Source organism: Odocoileus virginianus, chromosome 12 (genome assembly GCF_023699985.2).
Source record: "Odocoileus virginianus isolate 20LAN1187 ecotype Illinois chromosome 12, Ovbor_1.2, whole genome shotgun sequence".
NCBI lineage: Eukaryota > Metazoa > Chordata > Mammalia > Artiodactyla > Cervidae > Odocoileus > Odocoileus virginianus.
In genome coordinates, this window is record NC_069685.1 from 44,505,319 (window position 1) to 44,529,771 (window position 24,453).

At 41.0% G+C, this 24,453-nt stretch overlaps 1 protein-coding gene and 1 non-coding gene across 4 annotated transcripts in view; one reads left to right on the forward strand and one right to left on the reverse strand.

Annotated features, from left to right (window-relative positions):
- The window catches only part of TMEM132D (transmembrane protein 132D), an 852,888-nt gene that overhangs the window by 587,268 nt on the left and 241,167 nt on the right, over window positions 1-24,453 (forward strand). The window lies entirely within an intron of this gene.
- TRNAC-ACA (transfer RNA cysteine (anticodon ACA)) lies at window positions 9,783-9,854 on the reverse strand. The gene has a single exon. It is a non-coding gene; the product is annotated as a tRNA-Cys (tRNA).

Here is a 24,453-nt window from a genome sequence, read left to right on the forward strand (position 1 = left end):
TTTCAGCACCTTTAGTCTGATGAGCTTTTAGCCATACACTGCACAGCTTCTGTTGCTTGGCTCAGCATCAGACAGTCTGCTTGGCTTCCCGAGTTCAGCATTTCTTCTGCCTAGACTGTCAGCCTGTTTCAAACCCCACTGTTCTTCATAACCTACATGAATCCCTGCTCACATGAATCCACTTTCTGTCTCTCTGGTCTCTGAAACTGTTCTCCCCTTGCATCACCCTTTCTGCCTGCCATACGTGTAATGGTAGAAGTGTGTGTAGTGGCAGAGCTAGAGGATTGTCAGTTTTTATCAGTTAGGAATTGCATTTGACTGCAGACAAGCCCTAACCTTAACTCCAAACTTAGCCCTCCCCACTCACTCCACTTTACCCAGGCCAATAGTCACTTTAAGACAAGTGTTTTTCTTTCATGTGAAAGAACTAAGGTTTTTAGTGCAGGGCTGGTATATCACCCCATGCTATCTGAGACTCAGTCTTCATCTTTATTTCTGCTTCAGCACTCGAGAGCATACATTCTATCTTCATGGTTACCTTATGGTACAAAATGGCTACTGGGATGCAGCCAGCATATCTGTATTCTGCCAACCAGAAAAAGTAAGAGATAGAGAATTGGATCAGTTCATTTTCCCTTTCAAGAAGTCTTCATAGGAAGCCAATATAATATTTCTCTGTGTATCCAATGAGCAAGAACTTGGTGATATGGGCATAGTTAGTTGGAAGGAGGACTGATAAGTCTCCTTTTTAGCATGGCACATTGCTCATGTTCTGTTACAAGGAAACAACATGAGATTAGATATTTCAAGGCAATGAGCAGTATTTGAAACAATCCCTCTCCATTTCCAGATGAGGAAACTGAGGCTTGGAGTCATTCCTAATCCTAGCACCTGTTTTCCATTCTGTGTTCATCTTTATGAGCCTCCTGGGAAGCAAAATAAAATATACATTTATCTTGGTCTCCTTTTACCGGCTATTGTTGTTGTTTAATCACTCAGTCGTGTCGGACTCTTTGCGACCCCATGGACTGTAGCCCACCAGGCTCCTCTGTCCATAGGATTTCCCAGACAAGAATACTGGAGTGGGTTGCCATTATTAGCTATGCAACCATGCTAATTTCACTCTGGCTCAGTATCCTCATCTACAAAGGATGAAAGAGATAATACTCATAAGGTTGATGTAAGAAAAAGTGATAATTCAAGAGGGCCTGGAAGAGTGCCCAGTGAACTCAAGCATACAATAAATGTTTGCTCTTATTACAATCACTTAGTTACTAAATGCAAAAGATAAATAATTCCCTAGCAATTACATTGTAAAGTCTTTCAGGAAAGGGAATGTTCCCAGTCCCCATGTTTCCCAAGATAAGAAGAGTGCTAGGCAATGTGTAGATGCTCACTGATTCTTTTTTTTTAAATAATTTTAAACAGTTACACTCCATTTACAGTTATTACAAAGTATCGGCTATATTCCCCATGTTGTAACAATAAGTCTTTGAGCCTACCTTACAGCCAATACCTCCTACTTCCCTCTCTCTTACCCCTGTATCACCTGTTCACCACCTCTCCCAGCTGGTAACCTAGATTGTTCTCTAGACCCATGAGGCTGCTTCTTTTTTGTTGTATTCACTAGCCTGTTTGTATTGTTTTAGATTCCACATGTAAGTGATATCATACAATATATGTCTTTCTCTGTCTGACTTATTTCACTTAGCATAATGCCTTCCAAGTTCTTCCATGTTGCTGCAAATGGCAAAATTTTGTTCCCTTTTATGGCTGAGACATATTCTGTTGTTTATATACACCACATCTTCTTTATCTACTCATCTGTGGTTGGACACATAGGTAGTTTCCATGTCTTGGCTATTGTGAATAATGCTGCTCTGAATATTGGGGGATACTGCCTAATTCTTGAAATGAATAAATTGCATTAAAAATGCATAAAACATAGGTGATCTGAGGAGTTTTTTACTTGTTCCCTCTGAGCATCTTCCTCTGGAACTTAAAGTCTTCAGGGTCCTGATTCCCTAGTCTTTTGTATTAGGAGCGCTTTGAGTCCCTTTTCCAGAGAAAGTTGCATCATTTCATCTTTGACTTGATTTCCCTGTTTAGGAGAGTTGTCACTAAATAGACCTTTTGCTGTTTATTTTCATTTTTACTTTATTTTTGTTCATTATATGTTTGTTGAGAAGTATTTGAAATCTGATATCATTGTGTCCATCTACTCATTTGTGCTACATATTCTTTTTTGTTGATGTTTGTTTGATTGACAATGTTGTGCCAACCTCTGCTTCACAGCAAAGTGAGGCAGTTATATACATACAGACATTCTTTTTATATTCTTTTCCATTATAGTTTGTGACAGGATATTGAATATAGTTCCCTGTGCTGTACATTAGAATCTTATTGTTTATTCATTCTAAATGCAATACTTTGCATCTACCAATCCCAAAGTCCCAGTCCATCCCCCTTCCTCCCCTAAGTCCCCCTTGGCAGCCACAAGTCTCTTCTCTAGGTCTATGAGTCTGTTTCTGTTTTATAGATAGGTTCATTTGTGCCAGATCCAGCTGTCTCACTCCTGGAAATATAACCAGAAAAAACTATAATTCAAAAAGATACACGTCCCGCTATGTTCACGGCAACACTATTCACAACAGCCAAGACATGGAAACAACCTAAATGTCCATCCACAGATGAGTGCATAAAGAAGAAGTGATACATACATACAATGGAATGCTTCTCGGCCATAAAACAGAATGAAATGATGCCATTTGCAGCAACATGGATGCACACAGTGATTATCATACTGAGTCAAGTAAGCCAGGAAGGGAAAGACAAATACCATATAATATCACTTATATGATATGTGTTACCTTTTGTTGAGATGTTAGAGACAGAAGGAAGGCCAGCTCACCTGGACCATAATGAGTCCCTGAAGAGAGAATACTTTGAGTTGAGCTCAAGGTCATGTGGAGGCTTGTAAGCTAGAGTACAGAGGTGGATATTTAAATGTGATAGGGAGTCACTGAAAGGCTTTCAGCACAGCAGTCGCTGTGCTGATGAATGTTTTTAGAAAGCACTCTGGCTGTATGTAGCGAATGGATTTGGGAGAGCAAGGGGGCATCAGAGAGGACGACTTTGGCTGCTGTAAAATAACCATGACTTAAGAAATGTGGTGTCTTCTTGTGCCCACCTCTCCCATCTGAATGTGAGCAGCGTTACCAGGTGGCCCCCAGGGGTAGGACATAGCATCATTCTATCCTCTTGCCAAGTGACTCCAAAGACACTGACCTTATCCACATGGCCCCAAATTAATAACAGACGTGTCCATGTGGCAGCCAAGAGGAGTAGGAGAAGGGTGCAAGGGGAGGATGTGCCTCTCTCCGTGAAGGAGGTGACCCTTCTCTGAATCCACCACCTCTGCTCCCATCCCATCAGCCCGTGAACTCAGCTGAGTGATCATGTCCAGGGCCAGGGAGGCTGGGAGACTGAGTTTTATCACAGGAACGCCTGTGTCCAGCTGTAGATGTCTTTGGTGAAAGATGTACATGGGGAATGTGTATGTGTAGATGTATATCGGGAAACGCTGAGGTTATTCTGGTCCACTCCAGTGGACTGTGGCGATCTTTGTGGAGAGATGCAGAGGTAGACCATTGTAGGATACATCTTAGCAGGTAAATGAGAGGACTTTTCAATATATTGGTTATAGGTGTGAAGGAAGGATGTGGGGGAAAAGATGAGTCTGAGTTTAGACCCAACCCCAAAGTTCCCCTATATATGGTTGTTTTTGTTGTTCAGTCGCTAAGTCATGTCTGACTCTGCAATCCCGTGGACTGTGGCATGCCAGGCTCCTCTGTCTCCAAGAGTTTGCTCCAGTTCATGTCCATTGAGTCAGTAATGCTGTCTAACTATCTCATCCCCTGATGTCCCCTTCTCCTTCTGTCTTCAATCTTTCCCAGCATCAGGGTCTTTTCCAGTGAGTCGGGTCTTTGCATCAGGTGGCCAAAGTATTGGATCTTCAGCTTCAGCATCAGTCCTCCCAGTGAATATTCAGGGTTGATTTCCTTTAGGATTGACTGGTTTGATCTCCCTTCTGTCCAAGGGACTCTCAAGAGTCTTCTCCAACACCACAGCATGAAAGCATCAATTCTTCAGCACTCAGCCTTCATGTCCAGCTCTCACATCCATACATGACTGCTGGAAAAACCGTAGCTTTGACTATATGGACCTTTGTTGGCCAAATGAAATCTCTGCTTTTTTAATACACTATCTAGGTTTGTCATTGCTTTACTTCCAAGGAGCAAGTGTCTTTTAATTTCATGGTTGCGATTACCATCTGCAGTGATTATATGATAGCATCACAAAAACTTAAAATTTTTTTAAAAGAATTTTCTATTATAAAATTTCCTGTCATCTACATTTTCACGCTCAATTCTTTGCCCACATCTCTGATAAACTTTTAGAAATACCTTTGAATCAAAGGATGGTAATCAAAGAATTTGCAGTATTTTTTTATAAGAGCCACCAAACTGCCCTCCTCCAGGGGACCCAGAGACTGCATCTCTTCTGTCTCCAGCATTAGCAGACAGGTTCTGTACCACTAGCGCCACCTAGAAAGCCCCAGTCCCGTTTAATTGTCCAGTTTATTAGTGTTAAATATTTTCACTGCTGTGCAACAGATCTTCAGAATATTTTCATCTGGCAACCCTGAAACTCTACACTCACTGAACACTAGCCCCGCCCTGCGCCCCCCCACCAGCCCTTAAAAACGCCTTCTACTTTCTGTTTTCATGCCTTTCGATCAACACGCTATAAATATTCCTCCCAGTTTACCATTTGTCTTCTGGTGTCACTTACTGTATATATTATAGCATGCGAAAGTTTGTGGGTATTTGTTTAATTTTTTTGCAGTCAAATCTACTGATCTTTTCCATAGTGGAAATCTTTTCCTCTCTTCCTAATTATAACCAAGAGGAAAAATCATGCCTGTTTTTTGTGTTCTTGTAAAACCTCCAAATATTAAAATGTCCCCCCCCCACAGCATATTTGAATAGGTAGGACTATAATCTTTAGAAAATAATGCTAAAATAAATGCAGTTGTGACTCCCTGTATACCAGGGGTGAGCACACGGCCCCTCTGTTCTTTCTGAGATGTGTAACTTCATCTCCAGGAAAGCTTTGAGATGAGACGCAGTTAAAACCTTCCATTCAAAGTTCATTTTCCAAAAGATGCTTATTTCTTTCTCAATATTTTGCATATTTTTTCCTGATGTCCATGGCCTTAAAATCTGTCTTTTGCCTAAGTCCATTTGTGTATCTCTCTGTTATTACAGTATTTTTTTTTTCTCTTCAGAAAATGATCCCTTACTATCTCCTGAGTAAATCTTTTTTTTTTTTTTGTCCTTTGGGAGAAAATACTGAAGAAAAGGTCATTAAATGAGCATTGCCGTTAGTCTAATTAGTGTTTGTCTGTAACTGCATGTCATTGTCGGGTTCTGGGGAGCATGTTTGCATTTCCTAGAAGAGTCAGAAGATATTCTTCCGGGGTGGGGAGTGGGCACCCAGTTTATCAAGGCTCTTTATCATTCTCTCCTATCTGCCTCCTGTGTTTTGGCTAAAGCAAGTGTTTTGAGCTTCTGTGGGGATTCAACAATGATGAAACTGATATTCATCAATTTGAAAGCCGTATCAGTTAGTTGAATATCCTTTCAAACCTATTAACGTGTGTTCTTTATTTTAATATAAAACAAACAATGTTTTCATTCATGCTGGGCAGTAGCAATTTGGGTACCATAAATATGATGGCTATTCTTAATGCAGGATGGATGTGGGTGACTCAGCTCTCCTCTGGATTGTAAGGGCAGACCCTCCTCTTAATGCTGAGCTTCTGATGTTTCTGATTTTGCTGTGTCTCAGCCTTGACCACTGAATTTTATTTTTTTAATATTTATTTATATTCGATTACACCGGGTCTTAGTTGTGGCACATGAGATCTTTGATCTCCATTGAGGCATGTGAAATCTTTAGTTGCGGCTTGCAAACTCTTAGTTGCAGCGTGTGGGATCTAGTTACCTGACCAGGGATTGAACCTGTGCCCCCTGGGAGCACAGAGTATTAGCATAGAGTATTAGCCACTTGACTACCAGGGAAGTCCCTGAATTTTAGTTATTAGAATTGAGTTGGAACTTTAGATATAAATTAATCACAAGACACAGTCTGGACAGGCAGTTATCCTTGAAAATAATCAAAAGGAGAACTGTTACCCTAAAGTGACTTGGTGATGGTGACGTTCCATGGCATTTACATAAGATGATATAAGAGTACAGATGTGTCTGCCAGACCCAGCCCTGAAGATGCTTGGGGAAGGCCAACATAGTTTTTAAGCAAAAACAGAGTCAGATGTGCCATGTGCTCTTGATGAAGTGAGATTTGATATATTCCAAAGCTTTCTTCAAACATGACACTCGTGGGAGAACAGATATCACTCAGAATTCTCTGTATAAGCCCATTTCCCCCACTGCCTCCTCCAGGGAGTCCTTCTGGATCTTCACAGCCGCACGTGATTCTTATTGAACCTTCTGCTGTGACTACTGCACAATTTCCTTGCTCACAGTGAGGGTAACAATCAAGTTGGGGAATTCACATACTCTTCAGTTCTTTTTGCTGGTTGAGATCACACCATTGGGAGCAACAGCTGTACCCAAGATGCTTAGAAAGACATAAACTCAGGATGTCCTTTTATGTACCTTCAAAGTCCTTCCTTATGTCATCTTACTGTTTGAACTCCACCTAAATCCTTCTTATCTCCAGGTCCCTCTTCCAAAGTAGAAGGAGCGAGACTCCAGGGCGCCACTCCTGACTTACCATGTACGTCCAAACCAAATGCCTTCTTCTCTTGAGTTTGCCTTAGTTAAGGGCCTCATAAGCCAGACCAGAGCAGGTAGCAGCCATTTTTAAAATTTTATTATTTATATATTAGCTGTGCCGGGTTTCAGTTGCAGCACACAGGATCTTAAGTTGTGACACACACACTCTTATTTGGAACTTGTGGGATCTAGTTCCTTGACCAGGGATCGAATCCAGGCCCCCTGCATTGGGAGCACAGTGTCTTAGCCAATGGACCAGCAGGAAAGTCCCAGGGAACCATGCAGTTTAGATGTAGCCAGATCCTTCTCTTATTTGACTGAGGCCTGAGTTCTTTCTTCTACAATTTTGGGGGTTTCAAGAAAGTAATCATCAAATAACCTCTTCCCTCCTGGTCTCATTTGCATCTTCTTAAATCTTACCAATCAAGGCATGTCCTCCTAATTCCAGGATTCAGCAGAAATTCCATTTCTGTAAACCTTACAGACAAAACTCACCCCCACGCTCATTACCATATAATTTGCTATTGTAAAGCTCCTGATGAAATAAATGCATTTTAAGTAAGCTTTCCTGAATCGAATACATTTGTCTCCTTAAAGCAAATGAACTGCCCTTTCTTCTCCCGTACCTTCCCCTGATTTTAGGATCTTCAGGAGTTAATCTTCTTGCACACCACCTTTCCTGGATGATCTCCTGCAAACACCGTGGTTGTTAGCAAACCATGTCCCCTTCACATTTGTATTCCTGGCTGAAGGCATGGTAACACCCATACTAGAAGCCTGGAGAACAGTTTTACCACTCACTAGAGCCGTGCGGGTCTTGTAGGGTCACACCAGCTGCTTCATCCCCCATCAGCTGTGAACTTAGCACAGGTCATGTGCCCTGACAGTCACCTTCTGAGATCTGGACTTGAGATAAGGCTCCCAAATTATGGAAGAAAAACTCTCTCTCTTGGCTCCAGTAATGAAGTTTCTTTTCATTTTTGTCATCAAAGCAGATTTCTTGGCTCTTTTTCTTATTTGACTTTTCGTGATATCCTTTTCCTGTGTCAGCCTGCTAATTAATATGCCAGATACCCTCTGTTGTTTTCTCAGACTTTTTGAAAATTCAGTCACATTGGACGGCATGGCACTGCTTTCATTTCTATACTTTCTCAACCAAGTGCAAATTCAGACGCTGCAACAGGCCTTGAGAAAAATCTCTGCTCCAAGATGCACTCTTTTCTTTGTGTGTCTGTTGAGTCCCTATGACTCCCCAAAACACCGTCAGTCATAATGACACTGGATCCTTACTGTTTATTATGTACCAGGTATGGCTCTAGGTCCCTCCTTGCAGGGATTAACTCATTCAATTCTAAGAGACCCACTGATGTTGGTACTACTCTTTTTTTTATTTTATTTACTTTTATTTTATTATTTATTTTTGGCTCTGCTGGGTCTTTATTGCTGCCCTCTAGTTGTGGTGTGCGGGCTTCTCATTGCACTGGCTTCTCTTGTTGCAGATCATAGGCTCTAAGCACACAGGCTCAATAATTGTGGTGCATGGGCTTAGTCTAAGACACACAGGTTTGGGATCTTCCCAGAGCAGGGACTGAACCCTGTCCACACCTGCAATGGCAGGCAGATTCTTAACCACTGGATCACCAGGGATGTCCCTGGACTATTCTTATGCCCATTTCACAGATGGATAAAAGCATGCAGTGTTTGAAGAATGGCGCCAAGCAATTCAGTTGAGACACTGAGGTGGAATTAGATTCTAGATAGACGGGCTGCAGAGTCAGTGCTCACAACCTGTGCGCCGCACCTCTCTGAAAACAGAGTTAAGGCTGTTGATCAGTTCAGTATGTGGCAAGATCTTTGGAAAATGCAAATGCAAGAATGTGCACTCGTAAAAATATGAAATTGAGAAGTCTTAACTGAAATAGGGAAAGTCATCTGAAAATGAATTATTTATTACGCACAAAGCCACTGCCTTTTCTTTTCCGCCCACTGTGCTCCCTTTGATGCTCGCCAATGAGCTGTCCTCTCCAGAGGTGATTTATAATGAGACAGTGGCGGCTGCACCTTGGTGCTTTTAAAGGTACATGGCGCAAAACAAATCGGGAGACTTACTGCTATTGTTGTTTAGTCGTGTGGTTATTACAGCCCCAGAGGCTGTACAACTGGTTGTTCTCAGTGAACAAATGCTCATGAAGTAACTCATTTTGCAGGCACCCCAGAAAGGCAGTCCATTGAAGAAGCACTTACCGAGCTCCCTCTATGTGCCAGGCACTGGCCTTTGTGAGAAGGGGATAACAGAGCATGCATCCCACTCATGGGAGGTGGCTGGTAAAAAATGTACCATATGATCCAGCAGTCCTGGGCATCCATCCAGACAAAACTGTCATTTGAAAAGATACATGTACCCCAATGTTCATAGCAGCACTATTCACAACAGCCAACACATGAGAGCAACCTAAATGTCCACAAAGAGATGAATGGATAAAGGAAGTGTGCTGCATATTGTATTAATATAATGGACTACTACTCAGCCATAAAAAAGAATGAAATAATGCTCTTGCAACAACATGGATCGACATAGACATCATATTAAGGGAAATATGTCAGGCAGAAAAGGAAAAATGTGTGATATCACTTAATGTGTGGAATCTAAAAAAAATGATCCAGATGAACATATTTATAAAACTGAAATAGACTCACAGACATAGAATACACACTTACGGCTACCAAAGGGGAAGGGGGGTGGGTGGGATAAACTAAGAATTTGGAATTAACATACACACAGTGCTATATATCAAACAAATAAACAACAAGGACCTACTATATAGCACAGGGAACTGTATTCAATATCTTGTAATTACATATAATAGAAAAAGAATATATAATACTGGAGTGAGTTGCCATTTACTTCTCCAGGAGATCTTCCCAACCCAGGGATCGAACCTGGGTCTCCCGCATTGTAGGCAGACGCTTTACCATTTGAGCCACCAGGGAAACTCCATATAAATACATACATATTTATGTATTTTCTTTATATATAAATATCTGAATTACTTTGCTCTATACCTGAGACTAAGACAACTTTGTAAACCAAGCATGCATGCCAAGTTGCTTCAGTCATGTCCGACTCTTTGAGATCCTTTGGACTGCAGCACGCCAGACTCCTCTGTCCATGAGATTCTCTAGGCAAGAATACTAGAGTGGGTTTCCATGCCCTCCTCCAAGGGATCTTCCCAACGCAGGGGTCAAACCCATGCATCTCATGTCTCTTGCACTGACAGGAGGGTTCCTTACCACTCGTACCACCTGGGAAGCCCAAACCAAGCATTGTTCAACTTAAAAAACAAGTGAAAAATAATTGGCCAAGGTGAATTCAGAACTGATCTATGTTTAGGAGAAAATATTACCGAAGATTGGGAAGGAGAAGGACTGGCTGGTCAAACTCTTTGAGATGGGGTCATCTCTGCAGGGGTGATATTTGAGCTGCCATAAAGGACCCAAATGGAGAGATCTGAGAAGAGCTGGCTTTCCAGACAGAAGGAGAAGTGGATGCCAAAGCCCACAGCAAGGCCAGCTTGATGAGCCTTAGAATAGAGAGCATCCAGTGAAGCTGGAGAACAGTGAGATGGGGAGATGAGGTCAGGGCAAGCAGACCCTGGAGTAGGTACCTTATCAGCCATGATACGTGCAGTCTGATTTCTGATTTCTCTGTGTTTAAATCTCATCTGATTCATGATCTGTTTTTAAAATATCACTCTGAACACCAAGGGAAGAACAAATTTGGAAGGGGGGCAACAATGAAAATGGAAATATCACACTGGAGGCTACTTTAATGGTCCAAGTGGAAAAGGATGAGGACTTGGGCTAGGATGATGGCGATATTGAAGACAAGTGGAAGGTCTTGGGTTGTCCTTTCTCAGTATAGCCATCAGAAACTGCTTATGATAAGGAGTGTTTTTGGATGGGGAGATGAAATAGCCTAGATTAGCCACTGTTTTCTTATAGTCCAACAGGACTCTCGTTGCTCAGTTACTCCGTCGTGTCCAACTCTTTGGAATTTGTGGACTGTAGCCCACCAGTTTCCTCTGTCCATGAGATTTTCCAGGCAAGATTACTGGAGGGGGTTGCTATTTCCTCCTCCAGGGGATCTTCCCAACCCAGGGATCAAACCTACTTCTCTTGCATCTCTTGCATTGGCAGGCAGATTCTTTACCACTGTGCCACCTGGGAAACTCTGAGATGTTCTGGAAGCAACCTAGATGCCCATCAGCAGATGAATGGATAAGGAAGCTGTGTTACAGATACACTATGGAATATTACTCAGCCATTAAAAAGAATTCATTTGAATCAGTTCTAATGAGATGGATGAAACTGGAGCCCATTATACAGAGTGAAGTAAGCCAGAAAGATAAAGACCAATACAGTATACTAATGCATACATATGGAATTTTAAAAGATGGTAATGATAACCCTATATGCAAAACAGAAAAAGAGATACAGATGTACAGAACAGACTTTTAGACTCTGTGGAAGAAGGCGAGGGTGGGATGGTCTGAGAGAACAGCACTGAAACAAGTATACTATCAAGGGTGAAACAGATCACCAGCCCAGGTTGGATGCATGAGACAAGTGCTCAGGGCTGGTGCACTGGGAAGACCCAGAGGGATGGGATTGGGAGGGAGGCGGGAGGGGGGGATCGGGATGGGGAACACATGTAAATCCATGGCTGATTCATGTCAATGTATGGCAAAAACCACTACAATACTGTAAAGTAATTAGCCTCCAACTAATAAAAATATATGGAAAAAAAAAGAGATGTTCTAAAATATGAGCTGTCTAATATGGTGGCCATTGCCCCATGGGATTATTGAGCTCTGGAAAGGTGGTTTGTATCAGTGAGGAACTGAATATTTCATGTGATTGAATTAATTTAAATTTCAATACTCATATGAGCTAATGTCTATCACGTTAGACAGTACAGTGCTAAACCTTTGGTTTGGGAAACTGAGAGGGCCATCATGCTGTTTTTTGAGATGGTGGTCTGTACATTCTCCACATGGTCTGTGGGCCCACACTTCACTCTTCTGCACCCTGAGCTATGCTATTGAAGTGTTTCTTGTGTGGATCACCTCCAGTGGGCTGTCTTGCCCACTGGTTGGGTCCAGTAAATGGAAGAAGATCATTGGGTGAAAATAAAGGTTGGCTTTTGTTTTCTCTTACTTCCTTCCCGATGAGCCACCATTTCTCAATGACTGTGTTGTTCTATCAATAGCACCAGCTCCTGTCAATCAAAAGTGTGGTTAAGGAACTGCATCAATACCAGCTGTGGAGTTTGTATTGCAAATACAGGCATCAGTGTCCATCTGCACTAATAGTTATCTTATTCACACTCCTTTGACAATTAGGTGAAATTAGCCTGCATGCACCATTATGTCTTTTTTTATAGCTCCTGCCCCCAAATGCATGCATTGAAGTACATATTATTTTATTATAAACAATTCACTTTTATTTCTGCTTTTATAATTCAGTTACAATGTTATACTGTTTCTTTTTAAGCATGTGTGTTGGAAGATTATATTCATTATGGTTCTTATTTTGGATAATAAAGTCAGCACTACTTCATTTGTTATGTAAAAGGAGCAATAGCTCCAAAAGGGCCAAAAGCAATGGCGTTGACAAATGCTTTCTATGAGGGCACAGATAGTAAATATTTTCAGGTTTGCAGACCATACAGTCTTTGTTGCAACGATTCAGCCGTATTCTTGTAGCTCAGAAGCAGCCATAACACGTAAGCACATGGGCGTGGCTGAGTCCCAGTGGAACTATTTCTGGGGACTGAAATTTGAATTTTATGTAATGTACATGTGTCACCAAAAAAAAGTTTGCTTCTCTTGATTTTTTTCCAAATGTAAAAACTGTCTTTTTCTCCCAAATATAAAAACTATTCTTAGCTGCAGGCTGTACAAACACTATAGCTTGCTGGCCATAATTTGCCCATTGCTGATCTAATGAAGACATAATCTCTTCTTATCTTTGTCTCAGTTTCTTCTTCTGCAAGTTGAGAACATCCCCTCCCTTGGAGTCCAGTTATGCTGTAAGGTTTGACCTTTTTGCCACCTGCAATGCAGGAGACCAGGGTTTGACCCCTGGGTTGGGAAGATCCCCTGGAGAAGAAAATGGCAACTCCAATATTCCTGCCTGGAAACTCCCATGGACAGAGAAGCCTGGAGGGCTACAGTCAATGGGGTCGCAAGAGTCAGACAGGGCTTAGTGACTAAATCACTTTGCATGAAAACTTCCCTAAAAATAAAAACAAATTTAAATAGTAACATTAGCATGAGAAAAGTATATTTTCTGCAGTAAACACGGATACATTTCCCACCACATGCCGCTCCATAAAGAGTTTCCAAAAGATTCAGGGTAGCCAGAGCAGGTAGTCTGAGCCATGATCACACTCTCAACATCTCAATTTTGACTACTTGGCCCTGTACTTGTTACTTCCCCTCTTGAGCGAAACAAACCTTCCTGACACTTAGAATCAAATGAATGCCTTCCATCTTTGCAGAGTCCTGGGAGACCCCCCCAACTCACACACACTCATGATGTTTATTCTTCTTAAATCTTCCTCACATTCTTTGGTTAACTTCATCATCTTCCTCTTTGGTGATTTCCACTGGATCATAAAATTTGTTGGCTGTACTGCTTCCATTAACCTTCCAATTAACCTCATTATCCAAGAGTTGAAGGTGGTACAGGAAAAAGAGAGCTGGTAACTGATCTAAGGGCATGCTTGCCACTAAATCTCAGCATCAACATTTCCTTGTCTCTTGAATTATTTGCTAAGGACTTGCTCACTCCAGGACCTCCAGAATCTTGGCAGCAATTACCAGAAGGTAAAACACCTCTCAGAAAACAGGATTGCATAGATGATCCACGGGCTTTTCAGACATCTAGGCCAATAGCCAAGCCACTGTTGTCTATCTGTGGAACTTGATATTTTTCTCACAAAAGAGATGACCTAAACGCAACTCAAACTTTTGGAAGATATCAGGATCCATGTATTTTTGAGATACTAGCTACCTGCTTATATGTTAGGGTTCAGTTCAGTTCAGTGCAGTCGCTCAGTCATGTCTGACTCTTTGTGACCCCATGAATTGCAGCACGCCAGGCCTCCCTGTCCATCACCAACTCCCAGAGTTTACTCAAACTCATGTCCATCGAGTCAGTGATGCTATCCAGCCATCTCATCCTCTGTCGTTCCCTTCTCCTCCTGCCCCCAATCCCTCCCAGCATCAGGGTCTTTTCCAATGAGTCAACTCTTTGCATGAGGTAGCCAAAGTACTGGAGTTTCAACTTCAGCATCGGGCCTTCCAATGAACACCCAGGACTGATCTCCTTTAGGATGGACTGGTTGGATCTCCTGCAGTCCAAGAGACTCTCAAGAGTCTTCTCCAACACCACAGTTCAAAAGCATCAATTTTTCAGCACTCGGCCTTCTTCACAGTCCAACTCTCACATCCACACATGACCACTGGAAAAACCATAGCCTTGACTAGACAGACCTTTGTTGGCCAAGTAATGTCTCTGCTTTTTAATATGCTATCTAGGTTGGTCATAACTTTCCTTCCAAGGAGTAAGTGTCTTTTAATTTCATGGCTGCGATCACCATCTGCAGTGATTTTGGAGCCCCCCAAAATAAAGTCTGACACTGCTTCCACTGTTTCCCCATCTGTTTCCCGTGAAGTGATGGGACCAGATGCCATGATCTTAGTTTTCTGAATGTTGAGCTTTAAGCCAACTTTTTCACTCTCCTCTTTCACTTTCATCAAGAGGCTTTTTAGTTCCTCTTCACTTTCTGCCATAAGGATGGTGCCATCTGCATATCTGAGGTTATTGATATTTCTCCCGGCAATCTTGATTCCAGCTTGTGCTTCTTCCAGCCCAGCGTTTCTCATGATCTACTCTGCATATAAGTTAAATAAACACGGTGTCAATATACAGCCTTGACATACTCCTTTTCCTATTTGAAACCAGTCTGTTGTTCCATGTCCAGTTCTAATTGTTGCTTCCTGACCTGCATACAGATTTCTCAGGAGGCAGGTCAGGTGGTCTGGTATTACCATCTCTTTTGGAATTTTCCACAGTTCATTGTGATCCACACAGTCAAAGGCTTTGGCATAGTCAATAAAGCAGAAATAGATGTTTTTCTGGAACTCTCTTGCTTTTTCGATGATCCAGGGGATGTTGGCAATTTGATCCTTGGTTCCTCTGCCTTTTCTAAAACCAGCTTGAACATCTGGAAGTTCACGGTTCATGTATTGCTGAAGTCTGGCTTGGAGAATTTTGAGCATTACTTTACCAGCGTGTGAGATGAGTGCAATCGTGTGGTAGTTTGAGCGTTCTTTGGGATTGGAATGAAAATTGACCTTTTCCAGTCCTGTGGCCACTGCTGAGTTTTTCAAATTTGCTGACATATTGAGTGCAGCACTTTCACAGCGTCATCTTTCAGGATTTGAAATAGCTCAACTGGAATGTTAGAGATAGAATTTGGCATTATATACCACATGGTCCAGATTGTGGTCCATAAAATCCAAATTCATCAGGAAAGCTTCCTCTGTCACTGTATCTTAAGAGTCCTTTGGACAGCAAGGATATCAAACCAGTCAATCCCAAAGGAAATCAACCCTGAATATTCATTGGAAGGACTGATGCTGAAGCTGAAGCCCCAATACTTTGGCCACCTGATGTAAAGAGCCAACTCATTGGAAAAGACCCAGATGCAGGGAAGGATTGAAGGCAAAAGGAGAAGGGGAGGCAGAGGATGAGCTGATTAGATGGCATCACTAACTCAATGGATATGAATTTGAGCAAACTCTCGGAGATGCTGAAGGACAGAGGAACCTGGTGTGCTACAGTCCATGGGTCACAAAGAGTCAAGCAAGACTTAGCAACTGAACAACAGCAACCTCCACCACCTTATCTAAAGAGCATGCTATCTCACTCTGACCTCCTTATCTCTATTTCTTTCTCTCCATGGTGTTTCTTGACACCTAACATATAATAGATTGATTTTGTTCAGCCTACAAACACCAAGGAAATAGAGGCAAGGCCTGTGGGGCTCATGCTGGATCTGTAGCACTTAGACCAGTGTCTCGCCCACAGTAGAGTCTCTTATAAACATGCTTGTGATATAGAATGAATCAGATGGAGCTGAATTAGTATCCCAGGCGTGAGAGCTTATAATTGTGTGGACCCTTTGCAAATTAGATTACCTCTCTGCACCTCACTTTTCTTATCTAGAATGTGGGCATAATAATGATTTCATCAATGAAGATACCTTATAGGATGATGTAAAATGTACTGAGTCAAAGTGAAATGTTTGGCACAGGATCTGGCACTTAGTGACTGTACAATAAATACCCTTGTTACTATTAAGAATAATAACAAAGAAAGAAGGTATGTTTGTGGATATTAGCACAAAATATTGAAGTATTTATTATTTTCTCAATATTATTCTTCTGCAAGTTTTTCAAGAAATCATGGGGAAATAAGCTTTGAATGTCCTATAAAGATGAAATGACTCAATTTTAAATGGAATGACTTTAGCATTTTAAACAGTAAGTAAATATCTGTGTATAATTGAATCACTTGCTCTACACCTGAAAATAATACAACATTGTAAATCAACTATACTTTAATTTAAAAAAATAGTAAGTAATAATAGCTAAGTTCTGTACATGGAGACTTAAGTAAACTGTTGTGTGGGCACAGGATGACAATGATGAATCTGTTAGGACATATTCAAATTCGATCCAAATTGGTTTATGCAGAAATCAGAATTGATTGACTCACTGTGTAAAATTAGATTCATTTGGCTGCATTCAAGAGACCCCAAAATACAACGACTGTAACAGCAATGGAGGTTTATCTCTTTTGCATCAGAAAGAAGTCCAGAGGTAGGCATTTTGAGACACATATGGTGACTTCCTGGTTATCAGGGCTCCAGGAGCCACCTGGATGTATCTCTCCACCATGGGACTCCATTCTCAAATCACCTCATGATCCAAAACAGCTAATGAGCCCCAGCCATCAAGTTTGAGTTACAGACTTAAAGAGGAGGAAGGAAAGGAACCTAAAATTCACCTAATATCAGAGTCTGCTTCCTGTAAGGAGCCTCCCCCTACACTTCTGCTTATAACTCCTCAGTCAGAACATAATCATATGGTCATATTTGGGAAATGAAGTCTTTGGGCTGAGTCCAGGGGCTCTGAAAGAGGGCTGCATTATAGTACAATTCTAGGGGTGTGCAATATATGGCAAGTCTATACCTAAATAAAACTGAGGCTTCAGTACTGAGGAAATGGGTAGACCAGATGTCCCTAGCAATGAGCCAAGTCCTCTGGAAACATAATTTCAAAGACCAAAGGCTGACTTCTGACCAATCTTACTCGAAAAAGTTATGTGATATCACCCAGAATCTGAGTCTGCTTCCCTGAAATTCTCTCATACTGGTTCTCACCCAGGAACCAGCGTCACCCTCAGGCTGATCCCCTCTTGGTAGCACAATGTTGAGGACTATGCAAGTCTCAAATCCTGATTTTCCCAAGTCCATTTCCCAAGGATGAGAAATGGTTCCTCGAAGTGTCTCTGACTATTAAAGCAAGAAGAAAGACACAGATGCTGTAAGGGGCACACATGGATTCCACTGTGCCTCTTTATGTTGCTTGCTCGCATAGATTTTGCAAACTTACTCTTCAAAGAAGCATGCAAATCTGTCAGATAAGACTAAGTATTCAGATGTCTGACTGCATAGCTTCTACGAAAGCTGGTGACTCCACCATCCAAAAATATTGTCAAGACGTGAATGACATTTGACATTTGATATGAATGGACAAATGGCATTTGTTGTCTTTTTAAATTTTTTTTTATTGTGGTAAAAGTCACATAATATAAAACATACTAATTTAACCATATTTAACTGTACAGTTCAGTGGCACTAAGGATATTCACATTGCTGTACCACTCTCACCATCATCCATCTCCCAACTTTTTCACCTTCCCAAACTGAAACGCTGTCCCCACTAAACACTAATTCCCCATCCACCTCACCCCCTGGCCCTTGGCATCTACCAATATATTTTCTGACTCTATGGGTTTGACTATTCTCAATACCTTATGTAAGGGGAATCAAGCAGTATTCGTCTGCATGTACTGTATGCTGCTGCTGCTGCTAAGTCACTTCAGTTGTGCCCAACTCTGTGTGACCCCATAGATGGCAGCCCACCAGGCTCTGCCCTCCCTGGGATTCTCCAGGCAAGAACACTGGAGTGGGTTGCCATTTCCTTCTCCAATGCATGAAAGTGAAAAATGAAAGTGAAGTCGCTCAGTCGTGTCCGACTCTTCGCAACCCCATGGACTGCAGCCTACCAGGCCCCTCTGTCCATGGGATTTTCCGGGCAAGAGTACTGGAGTGGGTTGCCATTGCCTTCCCTGGCATGTACTGTATATTGGAATGCATTTTAAGGTTAACTTAGTATGCATCTGGTGTCTTTTTAATAAGAACCCAAGACTTGAAAATACAAATGTCCTGTAATAGAATAGCATGTGAAGAACAGCCCCAAATAAGAGAGTCTCTAGGATACCTTAGTTTCTTTCTTTTAGATAATGTTTATCTTAAATAAGAAGTCATTCTGCATTCACAATGTTGGCTGTAAAGCATAAGGGAAGGCAGAGAGCTCTCATACAAAACATGAAGAGTCTAAATATAAACATGCTGGTAATTATGTGTCAGTCATGAGAAAAGAATATTATTAAAATTTTTGAACATTTTTTCCAAAGAGCACATTAAAATATGTATTTTCAAAAAGTAGTGGTTTTCTCATGTGGGGCTTAACTGTTTTCCCAGTGTTCTTTAACTCAGAAGTGATCAAAAAAAGCATTATTTTCTTGACAGATGCTAAGAAAACTGGAAATTTCAATAGATGCTGAAAATTTGAGTTGGTGTAGAATTAAAGAAAACTCCTTTTTTAAGTAACATTTCCACAAGCTCTTTGCTCTATTAATCTTTGTGTGACGGGTGGTAAATGCAGAGTTAGAGCTTTGCAATATGGGGAAATTAGGGGGAAAAAAATCTGTCTTTTCAGTTGGTATAAACCAGTCTTTTCAGTTGTGTGGTTAAATTATTCCTTAAATTTAGCCTAAGCAAAAGGGATTGATTTATCCTTAAATACAATTCCTCTTTTGCTTCAAAGAGATTATGAATACAAATGCAGAAGACATGCCTTCTCGACTCTTACTTTGGTGAAAGAGACTATCTTTTCCCTTTTTCTCTCCTCCTGTTCCCTCTCCCCTATTCCTTTCTCTTCTCCTGTATCTGTCAAGGTTTTCCAAAGAAAACCTGATCAATAGGTAGGTAGGTAGGTAGATAGATAGATAATATACAGATGATAGATGATAGATAAATGTGCTCAGTTGCTCAGTCGTGTTAATTCTTTACGACCCTCTAGACTGTAGCCCATCAGGCTCCTCTGTCCATAGAATTTTCCAGGCAAGACTACTGGAGTTGGTTGCCATTTCCTTCTCTAGGGGATCTTTCTGACCTAGGGATCAAACCCCTGTCTCTTGCATCTTCTGCATTGGCAGGTGGATTCTTTACCACCCAGGATACCCAGATAGATAGATACATGATAGATAATAGGGGGATGATAGGTAAATAGATAATGGACAGATAATGGACAGAGAAATAGGTACATAGCTATATATCTATCTCCATATGTGTATATATTTATATAATTATAGTATTATTCTCCTTTTCTTTATATCAGTATTACATTATACACTAAGAAAAGGAGGAAATTTACCCCCTTGTCCCTTGCCTCACTGCTGGAGCTGGGACATCTCATCTTGTCCTACTTTCGGACTGGGATTAATACCACCAGCTCCTCTGCTTCTCAGACCTATGGACCCTGCCTGGGCTTACACCACCAGCTCTCCTAGGTCTCCTGCTTACAGACAACAGATTGTGGGCCACCTAAGGGTCTTATTACTGCATTGATGAGGTACCAGTATGTCCTCAGTTGAGATGATCTCAGAATGCAAGAATCAGGGGGCCTAGTTCACACATGCCAACACCACGAGCAAATGTCTCATGCCACCTCCTAAGGAGTCTGGGGCGGCAGGCTCGGGGGTGGTGGCCAGTCCAGGGAGCCCACCCTGTTTCACTGTACTTCTCTCAGTTCTGCTCCGCTGTTGCTTGGTTTTGTCCTCCATGCGGCCTTCGTGGATATCATCAAACCCCTGGGCAAAGGGATTCTTTGCTCACATTCAGCCAGAGAAAGAAGCGCAGCTCTCCTGCAACTATCAAATGGAAGTGCTTCCTCTTGATCAGCTTGTGCCAGATTCAATCTTTGATCGCTTGCCCCCAAAACAATCACCAGATACTATGAAATGTTTGAGGCTGACTTTCTAAACTCATCTAAATCCAGTCAAGGGGATAGTACCACAATGCTTGGCTATGATGGAGGATGATGTCAGCATTCTCTGAATCCACTTGCTGTAAGTAAGGATGGGTATTCAAATAAAACCAGGTTTCTGATAAGAAGGAGGGAAGAAAGAATGGGAACATATGACATGGAGGTGTCCTGGAAGATCTCCAGCAGAAAAACATAGGACAAATATTATCACATAGAGTTCTGGGTGAACTTTCCATATCATGTACAAAACACATCTTAGAACCAACAACAGTGAAAACCTTTCTATAGAGAACATGCTTGAAAAGTCAAAATAGTAGACTTGTGAAGAAAGAACCCACACTCCATCCTTCATTAGTGAAACATACCTGTGTACAGTATGAAACAAATTAATCCCCACCTTTGGGATACCACCAATGGTACTGTGGTCCTTAATGAAGCAACCCTAAGGATATTGCTATAGTTCATCACAATAGCTGATGTAAAATGCTTGGTTAGTAATATTATAAGTTGAGGACTGAATTACTCAGCCATAGTAAATGAATGAAATCATGCCATTTGCGGCAACACAGATGGACCTAGAGATGATCATATTAAGTGAAGTCAGGAAGAGAAAGACAGATATATGATATTGTTTATATGTGGGATATGAAGAATAATAAAAATGAATGTATTTACAACACAGAACTGGTAGGTCAGCTGATAAAGAATCCGTCTGCAATGCAGGAGACCCCAGTTTGATTTCTGGGTGGGTAAGATCCGCTGGAGAAGGGATAGGTTACCCACTCTGTTATTCTTGGGCTTCCCTGCTGGTTCAGCTTGGTAAAGAATCCGCCTGCAGTACAGGAGACCCCAGTTCAATCCCTGGGTTGGGAAGATCCCCTGGAGAAAGGAACAGCTACCCACTCCAGTATTCTGGCCTGAAGAATTCCATGGACTGTATAGTCCATAGAGTGAATTTCACTTTCACAAAACAGAACTAGACTCACAGACATAGAAAACAAACTATGGTTACCAAAGGGGAAAGTGGGGAAGGACATAAATTAAGAGTTCAGGATTGTCAGGTACATGTAAACCTTTATATATAAAACAGATAAATGAAAAGGATTTACTATATAGCATAGAGAAAAGAATTCTAGGAAAGAATATGTGCACACATATGAATCCCTTTGCTGTACACCAGAAACTAACAGAACATTGTAAATCAACTATATGTCGATTAAAAAAGTAAAATAGTTGAAGATTGAGCTTCAGCCAAGGTTTAAAGCTTTGCAATGTATTTACCTATGATCTGTGAACTTCCCATCAAAAGGGATTTTAGCAAAATGTAGCAGAGTAAGTTGACCATCTTAAGCTCCAGTCCAAACTGCCTCTAAGCATACTTTGCTAATAAATCAGCCCTCTTCTTCAGAATCAATTTAATTCTCTATGGATCACCGGTGGTGAGTCTTTGGTTGATTAATTCATCTAATGCTAGATTGTGTTTGTCTGTTTATTTCTCTGTTTGGAACATGTTCACAAAGCCATGTATCTCCAGGGCTATAGTGGGTGTGCATTCATTTTTCTACTAATAGAATGATCGCATGTGTCAGAGACTATCATGACTAGATCAGAAAAGATGGAAGAAGTTAACCTTTAAGCTTTTCTTAATTGTAAAAACATGAGAAATATTAACAGTAGTAGGAAGAAGGGACTTTTGCATGCCTTGTCTAAAAAGGGAGCGACACCATAAAACATCACAATGATTGCCCTGCAGCAAAATTCTTCAAAATTACTATCTGAGGGATGTGGTACTTATAGTTGAAAGTGACTTTTTTTTTAACAGAACGAATTTTTCCTAGACCTGTCAGCAGCAAACTGTAGGACAGGAAATATTTAAACTGCTTTGTGTGTTCCAGGCAAATCTGCCAGCCTGACAATGTGAAATGGAAATGGAGGCCATCAGTCCTTATGAATTTGTAGTTATATGCAAGTGTAATAAACTAACATATGGAAAAGCAATGGAATAATTAAGAAAAGGATTTTGCTAGGCATGTTACCAGAGATCTGAGAGTTCTATCCATAAATCTTGCCTTTCTCCATTTTGAAAATGTGTGTGTGACTAGCCAGTTAATTCTTTTAACGAATATCAGAGCATTAGGTATTAGCCACCTCTTATGGTGTATACTAGATTCATCTTTTTAAAAAACGGAAAAAGGTTGAACTCCTTTCTGAGATACAAGACAGGAGGCAAATTTAGCCTTCCAGTCTGTGAATCCAGGTAGAGTGATGGAACCTAGTTCCCATGTCTTTCTAGAACAATCTGTCCTTGATTTTAAATTCCCTTTGTGCTAATGAAGTTGCGGAATCATAATAAGCATGCAATTCAATTACTAAGAAAAGGGCTCAATCAGGCAAGAAGAAGCAGACTCTAATTCATTGAGTGTCTATATTGTGTTCTATTACCTGAATCACCATGTAGACTTTTTACAAAACTTTTTTTTAACTGGAATATAATTATTTTACAATATTGTGTTAGTTTCTGCTGTACAACAGAGTAGGTCAACCATACATATATCCCCTCCCTCTCACCCCCATCCCACCTCTCTAGGTCATCAGAAAGTAGTGAGCCGCGCTCCCCGTGTTATATGGCAGCTTCCTACTAGCTTTCTGTCTTACACATGGTAGTGAATATACGTCAGTCCTAATCTCCCAATTTGTTCCACCCTCTCCTCCCCCCAACCCCATGTCCACACGTCCATTCTCTGCATCTGCATCTCTGTTCCTGCCTTGGAACTAGGTTCACCTGTACCCTTTTTCCAGATCCTATTTATGCTCCACAATACCATGAGAAGCATCACGGCCTATTTTCAAATGGGAAAACTGAGGATCATGGAAAGAAAATAAGTTACCAAAAGTTACACAGTTAGAAAGTCTGCTACTTTTTAACCAGCAGGGTTTAAAGGTGGAATTATGTCACTAAGAATATGCAGAAATATCCCTTGTCCTCTGAACAGGGACGTGGGACATAAGACGCACCTATGTGCCTTAAGACAAACAAATGTAAAACATCAATCCCATACATGGATGGGTGGTAAAGGTATACTTCATGCAATGGTCCCAGATATGTTTCTCTTCAAAATAGAAGATGAGAAAGCAAAGCTATGTTATGGCTAAATGGTAGACGGATGATGTTGGGAGCTTTCTGAATGACAGGAGAAAATAAATGGAACTGCCATGAAAGAAAACCCATGTCACTGTCACCTCTTCTCACAGTAACTTTGGCAAGCTTCTGTCTTTGTGTCTCCCTTTCCTTATCTATAAAATAATGCCACACTGAGCCCATCCACTGAATAGAATTCTTGACATTTTCTTAGATCCGTGGTAGTATGTTTCACAGCAAGCTGTGAGTTTATCATATTAAGATAGAATTCCCCTTACGGCACTCCTCACCTGGGACTTGTATAGGCTTTTATTGATCCTCTCTGGGTATAGAGAATAATGCACTACCTCTTAGGAAAACCCATGCCACAGACATAATTGGTGAAGGTAAGACACGGATAAAATATGAATATGAATATAGATGATAAAGGTAATTTAGCTACAAGTGATACACAATTGAAAACACACAGAGAGGTTTGTAATGCCCAACACCTAGTAGATGACTTCTTTGCCATTTTGCTACCCACTCAAGTCATCTTTGATTCCCCTCTGTCTCATATCCTCATGTTCAACCCAATACCAGGAACTTTTTATTTTACCTCCTAATTCTCAAAACCATCCATTTCTTCCTACCGCCACTGTTGTATCAAATTATCTTCATTTCTAGTCACTACCTATGTTTCATCACTCTTTTTTTCATATAAATATTTGTCTGAAGTATCATTGACTTCCAGTGTTTCCAGTACACAGCAAGGTGATTCAGTTATGCAAATATACATATATTATTTTTTACATTATTTTCCATAATAGGTTATTACAAGATATTGACTGTAGTTCCCTATGCTATACAGTAAATCATCACTTTTTTTATTGATATATTTTATTTATTTTTTCTTTTTTTGGCTGTGTTGCATGTTTGTTGCTGTTCATGGGCTCTTTGTTGCGATGTGCAGACTTTTCTAATTGTGATATTCCAAGGCGCT